This window comes from Haliotis cracherodii, unplaced genomic scaffold, assembly GCF_022045235.1.
Source record: "Haliotis cracherodii isolate W230 unplaced genomic scaffold, xgHalCrac1.p SCAF_8, whole genome shotgun sequence".
NCBI classification, from domain to species: domain Eukaryota; kingdom Metazoa; phylum Mollusca; class Gastropoda; order Lepetellida; family Haliotidae; genus Haliotis; species Haliotis cracherodii.
Genome location: NW_027266341.1, coordinates 45,123,529 through 45,147,819, shown reverse-complemented (window position 1 = coordinate 45,147,819; position 24,291 = coordinate 45,123,529). Strand labels below are relative to the sequence as shown.

General features: G+C 43.6%; 1 protein-coding gene across 8 annotated transcripts in view; it reads left to right on the top strand.

Annotated features, from left to right (window-relative positions):
• LOC139450095 (beta-1,3-galactosyltransferase 1-like) overlaps positions 1 to 24,291 on the top strand; it is a 58,951-nt gene that overhangs the window by 16,063 nt on the left and 18,597 nt on the right. Inside the window, exon 1 of one of the 8 annotated variants that reach the window (XM_071231740.1) lies at positions 8,692 to 8,771. The exons of 4 other annotated variants lie outside the window; for them this stretch is intronic. The gene's annotated coding sequence lies outside the window, so the exon portion shown is untranslated. Of the gene's footprint in view, positions 1 to 8,691; positions 8,772 to 21,158; positions 21,242 to 23,483; positions 23,566 to 24,291 lie in introns of those variants that run through there. 3 more of the 8 variants (XM_071231736.1, XM_071231739.1, XM_071231737.1) reach the window with 3 other exon arrangements.

Genomic DNA, 24,291 nt, shown 5'->3' with positions numbered 1-24,291 from the left:
ATGGATGGAGCTGGTATTGGGTGGGAGGGTTGTAGGGAATGGGTGGCGCTGGTATGGGCTGGGAGAGTTGTAGAGAATGGGTGGAGCTGGTATTGGGTGGGAGAGTTGTAGAGAATGGGTGGAGCTGGTATTGGGTGGGAGGGTTGTCGAGAATGGATGGTGCTGGTATTGGGTGGGAGTGTTGTGGAGAATGGGTGGTGCTGGTATGGGAGGATTGTAGGGAATGGGTGGTGCTGGTATGGGAAGGTTGTAGGGAATGGGTGGTGCTGGTATGGGAGTGTTGTGGAGAATGGGTGGTGCTGGTATGGGAGTGTTATGGAGAATGGGTGGTGCTCGTATGGGAAGGTTGTAGGGAATGGGTGGTGCTGGTATGGGGAGGTTGTAGGGAATGGGTGGTGCTGGTATAGGAAGGTTGTAGGGAATGGGTGGTGCTGGTATGGGAGGGTTGTAGGGAATGGGTGGTGCTGGTATGGGAGGGATGAAGGGAATGGGTGGTGCTGGTATGGGAAGGTTGTCGAGAATGGGTGGTGCTGGTATGGGAAGGTTGTCGAGAATGGGTGGTGCTGGTATTGGAAGGTTGTCGAGAATGGGTGGTGCTGGTATGGGAGGGATGAAGGGAATGGGTGGTGCTGGTATGGGAGGGTTGTAGGGAATGGATGGTGCTGGTATGGGAGGGATGAAGGGAATGGGTGGTGCTGGTATGGGAGGGTTGTAGGGAATGGGTGGTGCTGGTATGGGAGGGATGAAGGGAATGGGTGGTGCTGGTATGGGAGGGTTGTAGGGAATGGGTGGTGCTGGTATGGGAGGGATGAAGGGAATGGGTGGTGCTGGTATGGGAGGGATGAAGGGAATGGGTGGTGCTTGTATGGGAGGGTTGTAGGGAATGGGTGGTGCTGGTATGGGAGGGATGAAGGGAATGGGTGGTGCTGGTATGGGAGGGATAAGGGAATGGGTGGTGCTGGTATAGGAAGGTTGTAGGGAATGGGTGGTGCTGGTATGGGAGGGATGAAGGGAATGGGTGGTGCTGGTATGGGAGGGATGAAGGGAATGGGTGGTGCTGGTATGGGAGGGATGAAGGGAATGGGTGGTGCTGGTATGGGAGGGATGAAGGGAATGGGTGGTGCTGGTATGGGAGGGATGAAGGGAATGGGTGGTGCTGGTATGGGAGGGATGAAGGGAATGGGTGGTGCTGGTATGGGAGGGTTGTAGGGAATGGGTGGTGCTGGTATGGGAGGGTTGTAGGGAATGGGTGGTGCTGGTATGGGAGTGTTGTAGGGAATGGGTGGTGCTTGTATGGGAAGGTTGTAGGGAATGGGTGGTGCTGGTATGGGAGGGATGAAGGGAATGGGTGGTGCTGGTATAGGAGGGATGAAGGGAATGGGTGGTGCTGGTATGGGAGGGATGAAGGGAATGGGTGGTGCTTGTATGGGAAGGTTGTAGGGAATGGGTTGTGTTGGTATGGGAAGGTTCTAGGGAATGGGTGGTGCTGGTATGGGAGGGATGAAGGGAATGGGTGGTGCTGGTATGGGAGGGATGAAGGGAATGGGTGGTGCTGGTAAGGGGATGGGAGGTGTGTTTGAGAAAGGAAAACATGATGTCGAGTGTTAAGGATTTCACATACAGTGTTTTGGAGTACTCAACTAATAATGTTTATTGGTAACGTATTACTTATTCTTGAATCAAATTATGATATTTGCAGGAAATTAATAACAGGATATATGTAAATGTTTCACAGAGAAGCATAACGCCTTCAAGAAACAAGCTTATTGCTCTGTGTTTCTAGTTGAGTGGGGTTTACGTCATGTTTGTTTGTTATTCACTGTGATGCCCTGACATGTCTTTTAGATTTCACAAATAAATAAATAGGGACAGGATTTATGGTTTTACGCCTGTTTTACGCCGCAGTCAGCACTACTTCAGCTACATCGCGGAGGGCTTCTGCAACCTCTGACCCGGGCTCTAACCCAGTGGCTGATATCATGAGCCTTAGGGATACGATGACACCGTTGAACAAAATCACTCAGTCTGATCCCCCAATCCAATTTAGACGCCTCTTAGTGCCGAATATGTAGCGTCCCCACGTTGTCGGAGGAAATGGCAGACAGGACACATAAGTGGAGTGGACGGTTTAAAACCGATATAGATGCGTAGAAATGTTGATATAAGGCCATGCTCTTTAGTCATTTAATCCCCGCGTTGCGTATTCAAGAAATAAGTCTGAGAACTACCTTTATTGAATTTATTTTCAAACCGTTAAGCCTTAGCGTTTGTGTGACAAATGTATTGTTAATTTAAGATAGCACGTACTGGCTGTTGAGTAGAGTGTCTGCCGGCTGTGCTTATTAGGATATTGGATGATATGGGCCGGTTGATGATGCTGGGCGTTGGTGGGGCTATGATGTAACACTCGCTTGATAACCTCAACTTCCCGCTGTTGTTATGTACAATCACTAGGTCACTCGGAACATGGGCCAGTGTCGGGTTGGTGTCAAGTGGGCGTCAGCATCGTTCAACTTTTGTATTATCAACCGTCCGAAACAGTCTAAGAGTCGGGCGTCTATAAAAACATAGCACCCTTATATAAATAGTCATAGCCACCAGCACTTACCAGTCTTACATAGTGTTTAAAATGCATTCTAATTCTATATTGGATGCAGGAACATTATGTACATCTTCGAATTCACAAAAAAACATTTTGTAACAAAGGAGATATATGAAGATGCAACTATATTTTAGATATATGTAATGTACCATGGAATCAATGGATCACCTGGAATAAACGGAATCTGTGTAGCCACTAGCTGTGTCTACACATACCCATTGTCAGAAGGATCCACCGGCTGTGTCTACACATACCCATAGACAGAAGAATACACCAGCTGTGTCTACACATACCCATAGACAGAAGAATACACCAGCTGTGTCTACACATACCCATAGACAGAAGAATACACCAGCTGTGTCTACACAGACCTATAGACAGCTGGATCTACCAGCTGTGTCTACATAGACCCATAGGCAGAAGAATACACCAGCTGTGTCTACACATACCCATAGACAGAAGAATACACCAGCTGTGTCTACACATACCCATAGACAGAAGAATACACCAGCTGTGTCTACACAGACCTATAGACAGCTGGATCTACCAGCTGTGTCTACACATACCCATAGACAGAAGAATACACCAGCTGTGTCTACACAGACCCATAGACAGAAGAATACACCAGCTGTGTCTACACAGACCCATAGACAAAAGAATACACCAGCTGTGTCCATACAGACCCATAGACAGAAGAATACACCAGCTGTGTCTACACAGACCTATAGACAGAAGAATACACCAGCTGTGTCTACACATACCCATAGACAGAAGGATCTACCAGCTGTGTCTACACAAATATATAGACAGAAGGATCTACCAGCTGTGTCTACACAGACCTATAGACAGAAGAATACACCAGCTGTGTCTACACAGATATATAGACAGAAGGAGCCACCAGCTTTGTCTACACAGACATATAGACAGAAGAATCCACCAGCTGTGTCTTCACAGACCTATAGACAGAAGGAGCTACCAGCTGTGGCTACACAGACCTATAGACAGAAGGATCTACCAGCTGTGTCTACACAGACATATAGACAGAAGGATCCACCAGCTGTGTCTACACAGACCTATAGACAGAAGGAGCTACCAGCTGTGTCTACACAGACATATAGACAGAAGGATCCACCAGCTGTCTATACATACATACAGACAGAAGGAGCCACCAGCTGTGTCTACACAGACATATAGACAGAAGGAGCCACCAGCTGTGTCTACACATACCCATAGACAGAAGAATACACCAGCTTTGTCTACACAAACCTATAGACAGCTGGATCTACCAGCTGTGTCTACACAGATATATAGACAGAAGGATCTACCAGCTGTGTCTACATAGACATATAGACAGAAGAATACACCAGCTGTGTCTACACATACCCATAGACAGAAGGATCCACCAGCTGTGTCTACACATACCCATAGACAGAAGAATACACCAGCTGTGTCTACACAGACCCATAGACAGAAGAATACACCAGCTGTGTCTACACAGACCCATAGGCAGAAGAATACACCAGCTGTGTCTACACAGACCCATGGACAGAAGAATACACCAGCTGTGTCTACACAGACCCATAGACAGAAGAATACACCAGCTGTGTCTACACAGACCCATAGACAGAAGGATCCACCAGCTGTGTCTACACATACCCATAGACAGAAGAATACACCAGCTGTGTCTACACACACCCATAGGCAGAAGGAGCCACCAGCTGTGTCTACACATACCCATAGACAGAAGAATACACAAGCTGTGTCTACACAGACCCATAGACAAAAGAATACACCAGCTGTGTCCATACAGACCCATAGAGAGAAGAATACACCAGCTGTGTCTACACAGACCCATAGACAGAGGAATACACCAGCTGTGTCTACACAGACCCATAGACAGAAGGAGCCACCACTTGTGTCTACACATACCCATAGACAGACGAATACACCAGCTGTGTCTACACATACCCATAGACAGAAGAATACACCAGCTGTGTCTACACATACCCATTGACAGAAGAATACACAAGCTGTGTCTACACAGACCCATAGACAAAAGAATACACCAGCTGTGTCCATACAGACCCATAGAGAGAAGAATACACCAGTTGTGTCTACACAGACCCATAGACAGAAGAATACACCAGCTGTGTCTACACAGACCCATAGACAGAAGAATACACCAGCTGTGTCTACACAGACCCATAGACAGAATGATCCACCAGTTGTGTCTACACATACCCATAGACAGAAGAATACACCAGCTGTGTCTACACAGACCTATAGACAGAAGAATACACCAGCTGTGTCTACACAGACCCATAGACAGAAGAATACACCAGCTGTGTCTACACAGACATATAGACAGAAGAATACACCAGCTGTGTCTACACAGACCCATAGACAGAAGAATACACCAGCTGTGTCTACACAGACCCATAGACAGAAGAATACACCAGCTGTGTCTACACAGACCCATAGACAGAAGAATACACCAGCTGTGTCTACACAGACCCATAGACAGAAGAATACACCAGCTGTGTCTACACAGACCCATAGACAGAAGAATACACCAGCTGTGTCTACACAGACCCATAGACAGAAGAATACACCAGCTGTGTCTACACATACCCATAGACAGAAGAATACACCAGCTGTGTCTACACAGACCCATAGGCAGAAGGAGCCACCAGCTGTGTCTACACATACCCATAGACAGAGGAATACACCAGCTGTGTCTACACAGACCTATAGACAGAAGAATACACCAGCTGTGTCTACACATACCCATAGACAGAAGAATACACCAGCTGTGTCTACACAGACCTATAGACAGATGGATCTACCAGCTGTGTCTACACAGGTATATAGACAGAAGGATCTACCAGCTGTGTCTACATAGACATATAGACAGAAGAATACACCAGCTGTGTCTACACATACCCATAGACAGAAGAATACACCAGCTGTGTCTACACATACTCATAGACAGAAGGAGCCACCAGTTGTGTCTACACATACCCATAGACAGACGAATACACCAGCTGTGTCTACACAGACCTATAGACAGAAGAATACACCAGCTGTGTCTACACAGACCCATAGGCAGAAGAATACACCAGCTGTGTCTACACAGACCCATAGACAAAAGAATACACCAGCTGTGTCCATACAGACCCATAGACAGAAGAATACACCAGCTGTGTCTACACAGACCTATAGACAGAAGAATACACCAGCTGTGTCTACACATACCCATAGACAGAAGGATCCACCAGCTGTGTCTACACATACCCATAGACAGAAGGATCCACCAGTTATGTCTACACATACCCATACACAGTATGATCCACCAGCTGTGTCTACACATACCTATAGACAGAAGGAGCCACCAGCTTTGTCTACACAGACCTATGGACAGAAGGAGCCACCAGCCAGCTGTGTCTACACAGACATATAGACAGAAGGAGCCACCAGCTGTGTCTACACAGACATATAGACAGAAAGAGCCACCAGCTGTATCTACACAGACCTATAGACAGAAGGAGTCACCAGTTGTGTCTACACAGACCTATAGACAGAAGGATCCACGAGCTGTGTCTACACAGACATATAGACAGAAGGATCTACCAGCTGTGTCTACACAGACCCATAGACAGAAGGATCTACCAGCTGTGTCTACACAGATATATAGACAGAAGGATCTACCAGCTGTGTCTACACAGACCTATAGACAGAAGAATACACCAGCTGTGTCTACACAGATATATAGACAGAAGGAGCCACCAGCTGTGTCTACACAGACATATAGACAGAAGAATCCACCAGCTGTGTCTTCACAGACCTATAGACAGAAGGAGCTACCAGCTGTGGCTACACAGACCTATAGACAGAAGGATCTACCAGCTGTGTCTACACAGACCTATAGACAGCTGGATCTACCAGCTGTGTCTACGCAGATATATAGACAGAAGGATCTATCAGCTGTGTCTACACAGACATATAGACAGAAGGATCCACCAGCTGTGTCTACACAGACCTATAGACAGAAGGAGCTACCAGCTGTGTCTACACAGACATATAGACAGAAGGATCCACCAGCTGTCTATACATACATACAGACAGAAGGAGCCACCAGCTGTGTCTACACAGACATATAGACAGAAGGAGCCACCAGCTGTGTCTACTCAAACTTATAGACAGAAGAATCCACCAGCTGTCTATACAGACATACAGACAGAAGGAGCCACCAGCTGTGTCTACAAAGACATATAGACAGAAGGAGCCACCAGCTGTGTCCACACAGACATATAGACAGAAGGAGCTGTCATGTGTTGTATATATATAGCTCACCGTACTAGATATGAATATGTTTTGATTCATTGATATTCGATAGATACCCACAGGCACATCTCAGACAGTTCTTTCTATAAGCTTGGGAAGAGGTGAAATCTGACAGTACCAAATCTGGTGAATACGGAGGCTGTTCAATGGGTTCAAAGTCACACTCATACGCTGCAGGCATGGCGACAACAGTCTTGTGTACAGATGCCTTGTCCTGGTGGAACAACACACATCTAGTGACTTTTCGACGACATCTTGATATTCCCACGCAGTTGCCTTAGCAGATTAGCATGGTGTTGGCCATTAACCTTTTGGGAGGTAGTTACCTGTAGGATTTCTTTGGAATCCCATAAAACTGAAGCAATCACCTTGTCAGCTGGTGGAAGAGACGTTGCCTTTTATCGGAGGAAACGTTAGATGTTTCCGCTGCTTTGACTGTTGTTCAGTGTGTGGCTGATGCATGGTTACCCATTACGCAACACAATCAGCTTGGTCTGCTTCAAAACGACATGATGATGAGAGATGATGAACCTTGAGCGTATCTTATCAAGACTCAGAAGCCTTAGAACCTATCTTGCTGAAGCCTTTATCACGCTCAGTTCCTTCTCCACTCTCCCATGACAGCTGCCCACAGTAGTGCCTGTACTGGCTAGGTGACGTGTTGTGAGGTGTCGATCATACCAGGTTATGTACTAGTTATGTATTTTGTCAACATTTGATGGCAGTTGAAGGTTTTCCTCATCTTGGATCACCATCGAGGATCTCTCTTCCACTGTGAACTCTGCTGCCCATCTCTTACAGCGGGACATGATGGAGCAACATCCCTCAGAGTTAACATGGATGGCTTGCTGTAATAGTTAGCCTATTCAGCTGCAGTTACTTCATGACGCCCAGTTTTTGTCAACAGTGAATGCCTAGTCAGTTTAATGCCTGCAGAAATATACTGCTTGGTTGTGGTTTAAATGCAGTCTTTAAGCATGGAAAGTATTGTGCTTACTACATTTAAACTGGGTGTACTGGACATCCTTCGTAGTTTGGCTCAGAACTTTATAGTCGCCCCGGGTAAATACACAGGTAAACAGACTGCCCCTGCCTTCCTGTTATTAACACAGTGCATCTGACAGACTACTTCTTGTACTCGCTTATTTCACAAACTGCTTTAAATGTGTGCGCCTGAGAATGCACCCGAGTGTGTGACGTTTGGCATGCGTGTCTATGCACATACGAGACGTGTTTAATAAGGTTTATCTTATCTCTATTCAAACTGACAATTTAATGATTTCAGTGACAAGGAAACTGCATACACATAATCTTTCGATAAGATGTGACACGTGTGCATTGCATTTATCTTTTATTCATATCGAACAAAGGTTTTAGATATATTTCCCATGAGTCTGCGCGCAGAGGGTAATGACAGGCGGAACCACCTCCACGTGGAGACTGGCATCATGCACATTACTCTTTTCATGGAGGACACAGTTAATATGAGTGGAAAAAGGTGCGCAGAGGGAAAAATAACGTCCTAGATTGTACATTTCATCTAGCGCAATGCTTGCAGACGTCAGTCTGTTGCTAGGTTCGTCACGATCACTTCCTAACCCGTCACCTGCCTAGGTCAAGCTGTGGACACATGATAGTGGGATGGGCATATGATGCATGATATTTGATAACATTCTTATCATACTTTTACATATGCATCCGGATAGATAGCCGTAAAAGTGTTGTAAGTTTCCTCGATGTATTGAGGACAGAAAACGTCCCACGTTGAAAATTCATGTGAGAAATTTGTTTTTTCAATTTCCGTGTTGCCTGGATTACGCAAAAGGTAGGTGATAAAAAAATAATTGCAAGTAAAATCTTTGAGAGGTTAAATGGCTGTTCTTTCCAGGACTGTCATGCCTCTTTAGATTCTCCTTTATCGTATAAGTCTCATACATCTTCTAATTATCTTCTATTTATGTAAGTTTTGAATATAAACAGCTCTCAACAAAAGTGGGCGTGGATGTAATATCCAAGGAATAAAGTAAATCGTTGTAGTCTTGACACTTGTAATGATGAAGTTGTTTTATGTAAGCACTGTAAATCAATTGAAGATACAATCTATGTCGTTTAGAATTACTAAATAAGCACCAGCGCCAATGTTTAATTCCAACAGGGGCGGTTGGGTAGACAAGTGTTTAAAGCGCTCGCTCGTCACGCCCAACACCCGGGTTCGATTCCCCACATGGGTACAATATGTGAAGCCCAATTCTGGTGTCCCCCGCCGTGATATTGCTGGAGTATTGTTACATACGCCGAAAAACTAAACTCTCTCACTGACTCACTAAATTACAACAACTGTACCTGGACAGTATGTGTCACTCGACAGATTGTGTTCACATTCAGATGTCAGTGTAATTGCACGTGCTGCAACATTCTTCAAACAAGCATTCACTACACAAATTGTTTTTATATAGATGAATGTAACGTCCAGTTCTGTAGCATAGGGTAACTCCAAGTAAGCTTATGTGAAGGTTCTTATGCCTTGGGTCATGTGGCCTTTATGCAAAAAAAACCACACTGTCCCTCTGGCTGTCGGATTACATGCTAGTCGTCACACATTTAGCAACATGACCAAGGTTATTCTAAATTCGAAGGTATTCTAAAACCCACAAGAGCGGCCGTGTCGATGCATATCCGGTCCTATTGAACTGCACTCAGCTCTGTAAAACAATAATCAGCACCTAGGAATAGGTTAGGAACTTTCTTGTTCTACAAAGGACATGTCTTTTGGGCATCGCATGCGTTGTGGAAACGTTGGCTATACTTGGTGGAAGTTTCAAATTGATCTGTCAATGCATTGAACGGAATGATCAAATACGATCTGTGTGTTATTTAGCTATCTATTTTTAGGTACTTGGTGATAGATAAAAGAGCTGTTACCCCATCCTGGCCAGAAGTATTAGAGTACTCGCGAGTCCACCCCTAGACATAACTATGTGTTCGCATGTTTAGCCCGTGATGTGTAACCTCTTCAGCTCGTGGCTTGGGGCAATCACTATTACATCACGATTGATGACACTGGCCACAAGTTAGTGAAGATGTTGGCGTTAGTAAAAGCATCCACGTTGAATAATTATATCCGCAACTTAGATTCCGTATATGGAAATATACACCAGAAAAAATAATGATCACTCTCACTGCAAATATGTTTTTATGCCATATGGAGACGGAATGGACCATGGTGTTGTACTGCAAACAGTCAGCGAGAAACTGTTAACAATGAATACAGTAAATGAAATGTCTGTGATAAGATGTGAATGAATGCCTCAATTGTTCACATTGAGAGATTTTCAAAGACTAGCATCTGACATATTGCTCCTGTATGGAGCGTGTCACAACAGAGGATGAACATGACATCCTTCCCTTCATGCGCTAGACCACCACAGACATTCGGCTGTGACAAGTCGCTCACCACACCACACTGTGGAGGAGAGTATTTAGTATTAGATTGTTGAACCGCGTCTCCAGCAACGTAACTATTTGCCTCTAGACACATACTTTAACACATGGTTTATATAGACAGTCCCTGCATGTGAGGTAGGACAATATTTTGCTTTATAACATACATGTATCCGGCTATTTACGCGATCTGCCTGTCTTGGCTACAGGCTAGTCTGCCCTTCAGCTGGACTGCCCGACAGCTATTATCTTGGATGATACATGGGATTTCCATTCCGTTTTGAATTTGTCTAACACGGATGTCCAGACCACTCCTTTTTGAAAGAAAGTAGGGTCCCTGGCGAACATCAATACTGCTTTTGAAATTCTAGGTACTAGTAAATACATATGTTTAACAATTGTAGGAATCATTTGTGAACCGTGTTGTTATGTGTTTAGGGGATCATCAAGTGACTGCCAGCCTCAACGATGACTAGGTCATATGTCATGTTTGACACCGCCCTATTAAAGTATACTTTAATTTGTATGATGTAGGGTGACAATACGTGTGATCTACGAGACTAATGTAATTTGTCTTTGAACTTGAGAACAGGACATTTTGATAAAGAAATGGACTTTGGTACTCTATGTATTGGCTGCATGTGATAAACGGAATAAGCGAGTTCCATTCGTTTTGGACGTTAGATCATGCCGTCTGTTGTCAGGTTTTGTACAACTTGTATGGCACGGTCCCATCTAAAGAGAAACAAGGAACAATTGGAGGGTTCATAAAGGCTTAGTTGGCCATGTAAATATTTGTAAGCACATCCCTAGCCCTAGACTCGCCAGTGCGTATATGCGATGTCATATTCTATGGTCGTTTGCTAAGAGTTACGTACAGGTGCATTACTATGTGTGTTGTATTTTTTAATTCATTGGATGCACATCAAAGTGCATACCTGTCACATCAAAGACATTACATGTTTGCCCGACAAGACAGGTAAATCTGTCCTCGGTAATCTTCCGTATAGTTCCAATGTTAAGCAAGGAGACAGAAGATGAAAGGAAGCTTGCGCCATGACTTCAACTGGGCTTAGCGGCCGTACTGTTATTATCTTGACAGGATGACCATCTCATTGTCAGGTCCAAAGCATAGATACATTTCTGGAGCCAACAATATTTGACTGCTTGTATGTTTCCACTGATTCACGTATCGCTGTGCCAAGGCACGCACATCGTATGAGGATAATACATTTCGGGAATTGCTTGGCTTCCGTGCGCTTTAGACTAATTTGTAAACCAAACATTTATTTTGGGATTGTTGTGGTGTTTTATTTACAATCTGACCCCCAGTGAAAGCTATTATTAGACATAACATTGACTCAACAGATTTGTGTCAAAGTCTGTCTGTGTCCCTGATCTCACGGCATCTTCGGGGGCAATCCGTCAATTAGAAAGGTGTGTTCACAGACTGTGTCGCTTCACAGATCGTAACTTGGGTCAACGGTAACGAGGAAACTTGGAACACTGTGTTCCACAGACTGTCAATTCTCCCAACCTAAACTAAGGCAACCCCCGTAACAGGGAAACTTGGAACACAGTGTTCCACAGACTGTCAATTCTCCCAACGTACACTAAGGCAACTGTAACAGGGAAACTTGGAACACAGTGTTCCACAGACTGTCAATTCTCTCAACGTACACTAAGGCAACCGTGACAGGGAAACTTGGAACACTGTGTTCCACAGACTGTCAATTCTCCCAACGTTCACAAAGGCAACCGTAACAAGGAAACTTGGAACACAGTGAATAATAGTGAAACTTGGAACATTGTGATTCTCAGCCTACACAGGGTGACACTGGGAGCACTATTTTCGCCAGTCATAGCAAGTTTTTGCTAGTTCATGCAAACAGTGGATATACATATGCATTTTATGTGATCGCAAATTAGGTGTGACCAATGATGCAGTGGACGGGATGAGAAGAGATGGAGTTTCATCTTCATACCCTATGTTAGCGTATCATCTCAGTCCCAGTTGTGTGTCACAGGCACCATGTTTTAGAAACAGTTGAGCGCTATACTCACACTACATGCATGGTGGCTTTTGGGTGCTAACAATGTTGTCTTGGCACTGTTTATAACAAGCACTCGTGAGAGGAGACAAGTTAATTGTTCAGATTGTCTGCTGGGACAACTCGGTACTTGCATGTTATGAGAGGCTAATGTCCTGTTTGTGTTGACATCCTGAGAGTGTTCAAAGATATACACGACCGAAGACTGAGTGGAAATTATACACGAAGCAATGATAACAATGTGTAGAAATGCTCCTGAATAACACTCTTTACCATTTAATCCCTTGTTTCATAACATATTAACCCAAAACCGGTTAGGCAATGAATAAAAAAAACATATTTACTACCACCCATTCCTCTCAATTTTGTTATGAAAGATATATCGTCCTCTTGCGTATTCCAGTATTGGTATGGTCATACAGATGCTTTGTTTTTCTGTTTTTATGTTGTGGCTTTCGCCACTGTACCTGTTTAATCGAATATACTTCACAGTTTGGGAAAGGTGTGCAAATGTAGGGAAAAATCCCAATAAACGTTATTTTCAACCCAAATGACGTCTAACAAAGGTGAAACAAAAGCTGATACTTTGAAATCCTTCTTTACACTGCTCATTGTTTACCGACCGGACTTGTTGACTCGGAACAAGAAAAGCTCTCGCTATTTGCCGATGTTTGCCGATGACGTAAGTGTGAGTCGCCGATGTTTGCCGAAGTAATAGCCATAAACCGCTGTCACGGCCGTGGTAGTTTTTCAATGTAGTGACGAAGGTCTAAGTTGCTGACATACGGGACTTGAGGTTTAGTGTGAAATCAGATATCAAGGGCTACATTACCTAAATCTATAGCTTCGGGTTCAGACAGAAATTGTTGCACTTGGCTCACGTCTTCTCTGGGGTAAGTTTTCAAGAAAATGTCAATATGTCATTTAGCACTTGATAACGGAGCTATAACAATTGTGTTGTACTGGTTGATGCGCTAAGGTCGGAGTATAGTTTTTTGTATCACATGCATTTTGATGATAAATGTTGAACTCCCGACCCAGGGGAAACAAATACTGACATGTTTTCTGATGCATTGACATGTTGACAGTTTATGTCATGAGGATATGTAATACATGGTTACCATGCATCTCTGCTTTTGTCATCGTATGCCCCCCCCCCCCTGTTTCACAATTCACGGTCTGTTCTTGTTAAACAGTTTTGTTTCACAAAAATATTCTGTCTGTTGTCAATTCACGAAACTTTGTTTCATGGAACGTGATCTGCTGTTGTCAATATGTTCTCCCTTGTTTGATGAAACGTAATCTGTTATGGTCAACATATACTCACTTGTTTTATGAAACGTGATCTGTTATGGTCAACATATACTCACTTGTTTAGTGAAACGTTTAACTGACACTACTACCCATAGAATAAGAATTGTGACTGATCATGATTGAATGGGTTAGGATGAGAGTTGTTGACATGTCATGATTGAATGGGTTAGGATGAGAGTTGTTGACTTGTCATGATTGAATGGGTTAAGATGAGAGTTGTTGACTTGTCATGATTGAATTGGTTCGGGTGAGAGTTGTTGACTAGTCATGATTGAATTGGTTAGAATGAGAGTTGTTGACTTGTCACGATTGAATGGGTTAGGATGAGAGTTGTTGACTAGTCATGATTGAATGGGTTAGGATGAGAGTTGTTGACTTGTCATGATTGAATGGGTTAAGATGAGAGTTGTTGACTTGTCATGATTGAATTGGTTCGGGTGAGAGTTGTTGACTAGTCATGATTGAATTGGTTAGAATGAGAGTTGTTGACTTGTCACGATTGAATGGGTTAGGATGAGAGTTGTTGACTAGTCATGATTGAATGGGTTAGGATGAGAGTTGTTGACATGTCATGATTGAATGGGTTAGGATGAGAGTTGTTGACTTGTCATGATTGAATGGGTTAAGATGAGAGTTGTTGACTTGTCATGATTGAATTGGTTCGGGTGAGAGTTGTTGACTAGTCATGATTGAATTGGTTAGAATGAGAGTTGTTGACTTGTCACGATTGAATGGGTTAGGATGAGAGTTGTTGACTAGTCATGATTGAATGGGTTAGGATGAGAGTTGTTGACTAGTCATGATTGAATGGGTTAGGATGAGAGTTGTTGACTAATCATGGTTGAATTGGTTGGGATGAGAGTTGTTGACTTGTCATGATTGAATGGGTTAGGATGAGAGTTGTTGACTAGTCATGATTGAATGGGTTAGGGTGAGAGTTGTTGACTAGTCATGATTGAATGGGTTGGGATGAGAGTTGTTGACTAGTCATGATTGAATGGGTTAGGATGAGAGTTGTTGACTAGTCATGGTTGAATTGGTTAGGATGAGAGTTGTTGACTTGTCATGATTGAATGGGTTAAGATGAGAGTTGTTGACTTGTCATGATTGAATTGGTTCGGGTGAGAGTTGTTGACTAGTCATGATTGAATTGGTTAGAATGAGAGTTGTTGACTTGTCACGATTGAATGGGTTAGGATGAGAGTTGTTGACTAGTCATGATTGAATGGGTTAGGATGAGAGTTGTTGACTAGTCATGATTGAATGGGTTAGGATGAGAGTTGTTGACTAATCATGGTTGAATTGGTTGGGATGAGAGTTGTTGACTTGTCATGATTGAATGGGTTAGGATGAGAGTTGTTGACTAGTCATGATTGAATGGGTTAGGGTGAGAGTTGTTGACTAGTCATGATTGAATGGGTTGGGATGAGAGTTGTTGACTAGTCATGATTGAATGGGTTAGGATGAGAGTTGTTGACTAGTCATGGTTGAATTGGTTGGGATGAGAGTTGTTGACTTCTCTTGATTGAATGGGTTAGGATGAGAGTTGTTGACTAGTCATGATTGAATGGGTTAGGATGAGAGTTGTTGACTTGTCATGATTGAATGGGTTAGGATGAGAGTTGTTGACTTGTCATGATTGAATGGGTTAAGATGAGAGTTGTTGACTAGTCATGATTGAATGGGTTGGGATGAGATTTGGTGACTAGTCATGATTGAATGGGTTAGGATGAGAGTTGTTGACCAGTCATGATTGAATTGGTTAGGATGAGAGTTGTTGACTAGTCATGATTGAATGGGGTAAGATAAGAGTTGTTGACTAGTCATGATTGAATGGGGTAAGATAAGAGTTGTTGACTAGTCATGATTGAATGGGTCTTGTACTAAGCTGTAGTGGGACTTGTACTGAACTGTGCTCGGTCTTGTACTGATCTGTGCTCGGTCTTGTACTGAACTGTGCTCGGTCTTGTACTGATCTGTGCTCGGTCTTGTACTGAACTGTGCTGGGTCTTGTACTGAACTGTGCTGGGTCTTGTACTGATCTGTGCTCGGTCTTGTACTGAACTGTGCTCGGTCTTGTACTGAACTGTGCTGGATCTTGTACTGAACTGTGCTCGGTCTTGTACTGATCTGTGCTCGGTCTTGTACTGATCTGTGCTCGGTCTTGTACTGAACTGTGCTGGGTCTTGTACTGAACTGTGCTGGGTCTTGTACTGAACTGTGCTCGATCTTGTACTGAACTGTGCTGGGTCTTGTACTGAACTGTGCTGGGTCTTGTACTGAACTGTGCTGGATCTTGTACTGAACTGTGCTGGATCTTGTACTGAACTGTGCTGGGTCTTGTACTGAACTGTACTGGATCTTGTACTGAACTGTGCTGGGTCTTGTACTGAACTGTGCTGGATCTTGTACTGAACTGTGCTGGATCTTGTACTGAACTGTGCTGGGTCTTGTACTGAACTGTGCTCGGTCTTGTACTGATCTGTGCTCGGTCTTGTACTGAACTGTGCTGGGTCTTGTACTGAACTGTGCTGGGTCTTGTACTGATCTGTGCTCGGTCTTGTACTGAACTGTGCTAGGTCTTGTACTGAACTGTGCTGGATCTTGTACTGAACTGTAGTGGGTCTTGTACTGATCTGTGCTCGGTCTTGTACTGATCTGTGCTCGGTCTTGTACTGAACTGTGCTGGGTCTTGTACTGAACTGTGCTGGGTCTTGTACTGAACTGTGCTGGGTCTTGTACTGATATATGCTCGGTCTTGTACTGAACTGTGCACGGTCTTGTACTGAACTGTGCTAGGTCTTGTACTGAACTGTGGTGGGATTAGTACGGAACTATGATTAGACTACTGACCTGTCAAAGGATCAGTCCTGACTAATGCATTTGATTACACCTGTCGTTACTTTGACCCCAAGCTGTTGAACATTTGTTTGGCCCCGTTTCGGCGTTTACCGCTGCTCGTGTGCATACAGTTTTGTAACATTTAACACCTTCCTTGTACACTAATAATCCGTTTTTTACCGTGCATGTTATTTATTTTCTTCCATCAGAATATAGCAACTAATGATAGGGTGTGCTGCCTATGACCATAGGCGGTATACGTGACATTGATGACAGCTAGCCGACATTCTACTTACCGTTCTTCTTTCCTGCATATTTGATTTCAAAAGCCATTGCATCGTCCCATACACACATTTATAATAAATACGATATATCCATTGACTGAACGCCAATGTTATGGGCAGCAATTGGTCAGTAATAACCAGCGTCTGTGTTGCGTGTCAAGATATACCGTGTAGTTAGCCAGCTGTTTTTAACGTTTTAGGAAATAATGCGGCTTCCCCACGGATGCTACGTGCTTTACTCCCACAGATGAGGCTGCATTTAAGACAAGTTCCTTTTCTGGAATCTATGACATTTCACAGCTGGTCTCAAAATGACAACCACAAGATAAAAATGTCTTTCAAAATATTCCGTATGCCTATTTCATTTAATGTTCCCGAAACATTACACACACCGTCGAATAGGCCAAAAACAACAATGTAAAAAGCATGTGTATAGTACAGACAATTAAGTAGTTCAATACGTATACGACTCACACCCTACCACACCAGTCTATACAACCTCACACACTCTACCACACCAGTATATACAACCTCACACACCCTACCACACCAGTATATACAACCTCACACGCCCTACCACACCAGTATATACAACCTCACACGCCCTACCACACAAGTATATACAACCTCACACACTCTACCACACCAGTATATACAACCTCACACACCCTACCACACCAGTCTATACAACCTCACACACCCTACCACTCCAGTATATACAACCTCACACGCCCTACCACTCCAGTATATACAACCTCACACACTCTACCACACCAGTATATACAACCTCACACACCCTACCACAACAGTATATACAACCTCACACGCCCTACCACACCAGTCTATACAACCTCACACACCCTACCACACCAGTATATACAACCTCACACACCCTACCACAACAGTATATACAACTTCACACGCCCTACCACACCAGTCTATACAACCTCACACACCATACCACACCAGTCTATACAACCTCACACACTCTACCACACCAGTCTATACAACCTCACACACCATACCACGCCAGTATATACAACCTCACACACCATACCACACCAGTATATACAACCTCACACACCCTACCACACCAGTATATACAGCCTCACACACTCTACCACACCAGTATATACAACCTCACACACCATACCACACCAGTATATACAGCCTCACACCCTACCACACCAGTATATAAAACCTCACACAACCTACTACACCAGTATATACAACCTCACACACCATACCACACCAGTATATAAAACCTCACACAACCTACCACACCAATATATAAAACCTCACACACCCTACCACACCAGTCTATACATCCTCACACACCATACCACGCCAGTATATACAACCTCACACACCATATCACACCAGTATATACAACCCCACACACCCTACCACACCAGTCTATACAACCTCAAACACCCTACCACACCAGTATATACAACCTCACACACCATACCACACCAGTCTATACAACCTCAAACACCCTACCACACCAGTATATACATCCTCACACACCATACCACGCCAGTCTATACAACCTCACACACCCTACCACACCAGTATATACAACCTCACACGCCCTACCACACCAGTATATACAACCTCACACACCCTACCACACCAGTCTATACAACCTCAAACACCCTATCACGACAGTCTGTAAACCTCACACACCCTACCACACCAGTCTATACAACCTCACACAGCCTACCACACCAGTCTATACAACCTCACACACCCTACCTCACCAGTATATACAACCTCACACACCCTACCACACCAGTATATAAAACCTCACAAACCCTAACCTCACATAACACTACTATACCAACACACCGTGATATACCACCTCTACATCAACACACCATGATATACCACTACATTACCAACACACCGTGATATACCACTACATTACGAACACACCGTGATATACCACCACTACACCAACACACTGTGTTATACCACCGCTACACCAACACACCATGATATACCACCACTACACCAACACACCGTGTTATACCACCACTACATCAACACACCATGATATACCACTACATTACCAACACACCATGATATATCACCACTACACCAACACACTGTGACATACCACTACTACATCAACACACCATGATATACCACTACATTACCAACACACCGTGATATACCACTACATTACGAACACACCGTGATATACCACCACTACACCAACACACTGTGTTATACCACCGCTACACCAACACACCATGATATACCACCGCTACACCAACACACCATGATATACCACCACTACACCAACACACCATGTTATACCACCGCTACACCAACACACCATGATATACCACCACTACACCAACACACCATGATATACCACCGCTACACCAACACAACATGATATACCCCTGCTACACCAACACACCATGATATACGACCTTGATCACGACACCAACACACCATGATATACGACCTTGATCACGACACCAACACACCATGATATACCACCGCTACACCAACACACCATGATATACCCCTGCTACACCAACACACCATGATATACGACCTTGATCACGACACCAACACACCAGTATTCATGTATCCTACATTGCCAGTACTGTCTGGTATAGCTCCGTGATATGATAGGATTCTGGTCAGCAGAGACCTCTATTATATGGTCTCTATTGTCAGTTGGACCAACTCAAAGTGAGAGACAACTTCTCACCACGCGGTCTTCATTCCAGCGGCCATCCCACTGCAAATAGCTGGCATAATCGGTGGTTCCGTGGAGTGACTGCCTCCAATTACTAACCAGTGGAGCCCGTGCATCATGCCTGGGTGGTCAACTGCCTTCAGTTAGTCACCTGACATGACACAGCGCCTCCAAGAGCCAAGTGTGTGCTGGTCATACATCTACCATGTGGTGTCAATACGGAAACGAGAGCCCGTCCTGCTGTTGACATATGGTATTCCTAGTCTGCCAGTCATACACCTAAAGGGTAACACTCGCCAAACGAAATGACTCTGAAGTTCAAACCTCAATGGAAAATATAATTGTTAAAACACATAGAACTTAAGTGTATTTTTTCAAGTATTAATCAACAGTTATGTTGTCGCTTCCTCCAGGGTCACAACTTATATCACACTGCCTGACACAGACACACACAGCGACACAGAGAGACACAGACACAGACACACACACACTCACACAGACACACCACAGTCACACACACAGACATACACGCACATACACGGAGACACACACACAGACACACGGACACACATAGAGACACATAAACACACAAACACACGGACACACATAGAGACACATAAACACACACACACACCAACACAGACACATAAACACACACACACACACACACACACACACACACACACACACACACACACACACACACACACACACACACACACACACACACACAGATGTACCATCTCCCTTCTAACAGGTCATCATCTGTAAGTTGTATACCCAAGATGGACCTTGCTGGCTTATCGGCTTTAAAACAAGAGAAAAGGAAATGCATGAAAGCTGTTGACATGAAAAAAACCATATAGCCACACCTCGGCCTATCCCAAGACTGTTACGACAATATGGGATAATTACACCGGTGTGCTATCATACCGACATACCGACCTCACCAGGATGTGCTGTCCTTGTTGATACATGAAAACAACTTGAAGTGTTCTTTAATGTGTTTTAATAGGTTTACCTCATGTTCAATTGCATCTTCTGCTGCCTGTACCTGTCAAATAACCCGAATCTCCATCGTGAAATAATCGAAGGATTTCTACCATATAAACGCTACTCATGTAATGGAACATTTTCAAAGTGGCTGACATGATTGAACGTAGTAAGCATTGTGAGCTGTGGCATATTCCGTTTGAAATAAGGCGCAATATAATTACCTCTGGAGTGTATTTATAGAACGAACTAGACTATATTACTAACGGTGTCGAAATACATTGTCCGCCAAAAAGAGACAACTTAGTCATTAATGTACATTCATTCTCTGTACCACACAGTATTTCACACGTGAGTACTGCCCCCTCACACCAGTATGTTTATCATTCTATGTTAAGTCCGCCCTCTAATCTCTCCCGTCACACAGGCCGTGACAAGAAGGTGGGACAGCTACTCGCCGCACTGCCTGTAACGACCATGTGTAACTGGTCACCGTGCATGTGACGTCGGGATTGGTCACAAAGTTGTGCAAAAGTTGTTCATTTCAATCAAAGTTTAGCTTTGAGTCCGCAACATTTTGTGAAAGTTGGGCATCGTGGCAATACAACTCCCCAGCTGCCATGTAGATTTACTGACTGGAAACTTTGTGAAGGTAAGTTTGTGGGTGACACGGAGAAGCGGACGGGTGATAGAGAGATACCTTGCGTCCAGGGTGTGCACCGTACGAACATACATGATGTGTACAGTAGTGTGGTGTGTACGTCACAGCAACATGCTGCCCAGACACACGGGGCGTGCACTGTACATCTTACACTGACATATTGTACAAGGATGTGTGGTAGCGTTTTCAGGATCTTGCCGGGTTTTCAAGCCTACATTACATTAATCTCTAACGCGGATTTTAATTACATCTGGAGTTGCCTGACTTATTTTCTTTTCTTTTGACACTCAAGTGAATTATTGCACATGTTGTCGAACCCGTTTCCTATGATTTGAGGACGTGTGGTAATCGAGACCCGATTTACGGTGACACATGACAGAATGGTAGGAAATTAACTATTGTACATTTTCACATTATATGGATAGAATAATGTAGAAAATAATGTTGATAATGCTGTGCTACATTATGTTACCGGTAACGATGTACCTGTTAAAGTTTCCATGTACAACTTTGATGAGAAAAACTAAAAAAGGAAGAAAAATATATATCCATGTTCATTGCTCTATATTTCATATAACTCCGTCAGTATGTATTAAAAGAATGTGCAAGCATATTCGTTCAGGACCCCACACTAATTTAAAGAGCATCGTCATCAGAAAACACATGCACACGCTAAGGTGATTCACACAATATACATACAGACTACGAACAGTTTTGGAATATCTTTCAAATAATGTCCACAAAAACACTTTGTCTAACATTAAAGGTGGGGGATGCACTTGTTTTACAGATTATCAAGAAAATATTCTCGTAACGTTGGGCTCGTACCGACAGTAGCTCGAGTGTCTCATCAACATACTTACCTTTGGATGCACGGTCACATGTCGGCTTATCCGCCATCCGAGAAGCACTCGCAACTTGTGTTACACTGTGACATATGATTTATGCTCAAGTATACTCCAGTGTTGTTATTGTATCTGTGCTGTGATATTTGGATATAGATTTTGAAATATACATGCATGTTATGTTTGCACGGTTTTCTTTCTCGTGAAATGTAACAGTAAAAGTTGATGTATTCCAAATGCAAAAGTTAAGCAATAGCAAGCTCTTGTAACTGGGGCCTAAGTATAATGGATATAAACATGATGCGTTCTCACACATGGCTATATACACGGAATATCTGCATAGTTCGAGGAACATTTTAGACATCTGATTGGATTTAACGATGAAATCGTCAAGTAACAAATAACCTTTTGAAGATCAATCGCCGTGCTTGAACACGAGCCATGAAAAGGAAAAATAATTCTAAATGAGGTTTGGGAAGGATTAAGGTGTTTTAGTTGTTTACATATAACTGAGAGGGGACACAAGGCCCTTTCTATCACTGGAAGAGGGGAACACAGGAAATTATCAAGTATTGTTAGAATCTCGATAAACAATACCATGTTTGTACTGTATGCTCTATCATTTGCCTAAGTTTACAAAAAATCTGGTCAGAAATCGCACACCGGCCGTGCAGAAACAGTCCATTCATACCTGTTTGCATACACCGCTTAACGCACCGGAGGAACGCTGTTCCCATTGGTTACTTGCCACACCGTCTGAACAGTGACTTCATGCCATGTCTGGTGTAGGAATGACGCTTCTTGTTGGTGTACGAGGGAGAAAGATAAAAATAACCGAGTTTTCATTATACTGAGAAGACAAATTGTGTACTTGTGTGTCGACAGAGGAAGGAACTCTACACACATACAGGAATTGTCACAGACAGATACATGTACCTAGCCCGGGGACGTTCATGTCTTGCATTACCAACATCTTGTGTTGGATGAGTTTCGGTGGGCCGGCTGTGGACTTTTGTCGCAAATAAATCTATCATCTGGTTTATGAACGTGAACACGTCCCACACTCCATCACAAAGCCGTGTGTGTGTGTGTGTGTGTGTGTGTGTGTGTGTGTGTGTGTGTGTGTGTGTGTGTGTGTGTGTGTGTGTGTGTGTGTGTGTGTGTGTGTGTGTGTGTGTGTGTGTGTGTGTGTGTGTGAACGAAAAGAGATAAGGGGTCAGTAGAACAGACATAAAAGACCAAACGATCAGATAAATTGATCACTCAAACTGATCGTTCTTCCTCTATCTGGTAATAGAAGTCACAGCGTCACGTGACAGTCACACAGCGACACGTGAATTGTAGATCCGAGCGGGCCATGTGAGGACGTTGTATAGCGGACTTCCTACACACATCTCGGCAGTAGGAACTACTGTCACAGTAAGCCGACTTCAGTGTGGCCCTTTTGATTCAAACGCTGGTTTCGCTTAAGTAAGTACTACCACTTCCATGACACAACCTCACTCGTACTGTTTTATTTGTGTTTAAGTTTCATCAAGTTTAATACTATTCTTCTAGTGTTATATTCTTTGTTTCAAATCTTATCATTTCACACTCATACACGTGGAAATACGCGTAAGACGTTGTAGGTCGTAAAGACCTGGCTGCTATGTCGCTTCAGCTTTACTGAATTAAACGATATGTGATTCGTTTTACTGTTGGGAGAATTCTATAAATTCCGTATTAGTCATTTTCCTGAATGTAATCTGGAGGTTGTGTTATCAGAAAACCCTGGTGCATCTGGTATGTGGGCCTACCGGGCGACAATAGGAGGATTTCAGCACGTTATGTGCTGACTATCTGACACCTTCAATTGATCTTTGTTCATTCTATTTTCTCTCTACTTATACAGATAACAATCATGATTCATAAAAATCATATCTCCCACAGTGCGTGATAATTACAGCACGTGATCTGTGCGGTTTTGAGGGGAGGTTTAATAGACATAAATTCCAATGTTTTCCCCAGTCTTGACTACACGACCTTTTAGCTGTCGATGTTACTATCAGTATTGACTCCTTCGAAAGCCATCGTCAGTTGATTCTGCTGACCTCTGGGTGTGTCCTCCACATATTGCAAATACCATCTATCTGGTAACAGGCATTGTCATCCAAACAGTTGGCCAGTTGACATCGTTATGTACATAGCCATTGTGAC